Genomic DNA, 2,324 nt, shown 5'->3' on the forward strand with positions numbered 1-2,324 from the left:
AGTCTTATCTGGTCTCAGTGGGAGTAGATGCCCCCAGGCCTGCCATGACCTGACCCCGGCACACACACACACACACACACACACACACTCACTGAAGAGCCAGGCAGCAAAACAGAGTTCCAACTAGAGATCCAGCTGTTTTGGACACCTTTGGGATTATGACAGACTCAGGCTGTGTCTACTCAGATTTACCAGGAGCCACATCTCGTCCTAGGCTCCTCGTCCACTTGGTACACACAGTGAGGTGGCTTGAATCTGATGATGTTGGATCACCACCCCCCACAGTCCCCCAGACCACTGTCAGGTACCAGAGACTTGGGAGTGTTCCTCACAGGTCTGGGTCCCTACTCTCCAGTTAGAGATGACTCTGAACATATAAAGGTGGTGAGAGTGAGTAAAATGATTTCTGAGCTACGGAACTTTCATGAGAGGCCCTAAGAAAGACAAGGGACCTTTGTCCCTGACAGCCATGCCCTCTGTGATGCAGACACTGCCATGGCAACCTCAGGCCAGTGACTTCTGCTAGGAGAGAATGTGGTAAAAGGTGAGGGCCTCGCGGGGATCCTGGGGAGCCCAGAGCCTTGGAGTGTCTCAGGCCTTGACCCCCAGATGCGGGTGGTCACAGCTAGTCAGGGAGAGACTCTTTCTGTTTTCAAGGGCCTCGTGCCAGCTGCTTTAATGATACCTAAATATGCGGAGAAGGCCCTAGAAACTCGGGGAGTGGAAGCCGAGGCCCACCACTTGAGGATTGAACAGGACACCATCGCGGTAGCATCAGAAGAGAAGTCAGAAGTGGCAATGCACAGGAGTGAGGAGATAATGAAGGTGGAGCTGAAGCCTGCAGGTGAAGAACTTGACATGTAAGAGGTTAGTGGAGGAGTGAGAGAGTCGCAGGAGAAGGCAGGGCCTTGGCAAGTAAGCATAGATCTTCACACGAACCCACTGGAGGCCATCCAGGTAGAACTGGACACTGTGAATGCTCAGGTTGACAGGGACTTCCAACATCTGCAGCAGTAGTTTGGGCAGATGCCGCGAAACTTTCTGGAATGAAGAAACTACATCATTCAGAATATCCCAGACTTCTGGATGACTGCCTTCAGGAACCAACCTCAGTTATCCGCCATGATTAGGGGTCAGGATGCAGAGATGTTAAGGTCCATAACCAATCTGGAGGTGAAGGAATTGAGACATCCGAAGACAGGCTACAAATTCAAGTACTTTTTTGAAAGAAACCCCTACTTCAGAAACAAGCTGATTGTCAAGGAATATGAAGTGAGATCATCTGGTCCAGTGGTGTCTCTTTCCACTCCAATCATATGACAGAGAAGATATGAGCCCCAGTCCTTTATTCGCAGAAACCAAGACCTTATCTGCAGATTCTTCACCTTGTTCTCAGACCACAGCCTTCCAGAATCTGACAGAATCCATGAGATTATTAAAGAATACCTGTAGCTAAACCCATTGCAATATTACTGGTCTATTGAAGGAATTCATAGACCCCGAAGTCGCACAATAAGGGAGCCAGTGGAGATTCCCAGGCCTTTTGGTTTCCTGTCAGGTTAACTTTTACCTTTGAAAATGCAACTGAACGGGTCCCTAATCACCTGCACTTCAAAAGATGCAGCGGGTATACAGTGTGTTGTTTCTTTGCTCCTGACTTTTCTGTATCTTCTGTCTGAATAGTTTCTCCCCCTCGACATTAAGACTGTGGACCTGCTTCTGCTTTCACATGGCCCCCATGCTGTTCTGAATTCGTATCTGCAGGTTCATGGACAGGGCTTTTACCATTTCTAAGAGTAACAATGAAACTGTACATTAAACTGTGAATCCTGTTTTAAGTGTTACCTACTTACTGCCACCTATATGTCTTTATCTGTTTACCTGTTCAGCATGTGGCAGTGTGGGCACAAAGATTTGGCAGTTAGCTAGGCCTAAGGTCATTGCAGGAGTGGGCCAACTTCTGTGTGATTTTGTGACTTTTTCTAGGCTATATCACATTTTGTTTACCAGTACTCCTCACCCACACACTCCCACCTTTCTCCTGTTACTAGAGAAGAGTAGCTCAGAAACATCTGTAACATTAGGAGTTGTAGTTCACTGAGCATTTCCGGAGAGGATGCTCTGTAAGAGGACACAGAATTCTGCCTTGTCTCTCTCTTACCTACTCCTCAACCTGGTTAGCAAGCCCTACAAAGCTTATAGGGCAATGGAACTAGACACACACTTCCTAATTGTTTATGAAAGAAAGAAAAAGTTTGTGATGGGTACTTTAAGTAGGGAAAGTGAGCTGAAAAGATGTCGAACCAAAATAAGTCAGATAAGAT

At 47.2% G+C, this 2,324-nt stretch overlaps 1 pseudogene across 1 annotated transcript; it reads left to right on the forward strand.

Annotated features, from left to right (window-relative positions):
• Window positions 1-609: 609 nt before the first annotated feature.
• On the forward strand, window positions 610-1,563 carry LOC308415081 (testis-specific Y-encoded-like protein 1; annotated as a pseudogene). Its single transcript has one exon. The product of its transcript is annotated as a testis-specific Y-encoded-like protein 1 (transcript).
• Window positions 1,564-2,324: the final 761 nt, after the last annotated feature.

Source organism: Micromys minutus (assembly GCF_963924665.1).
Source record: "Micromys minutus genome assembly, chromosome: X".
Taxonomy (NCBI): Eukaryota; Metazoa; Chordata; class Mammalia; order Rodentia; family Muridae; genus Micromys; species Micromys minutus.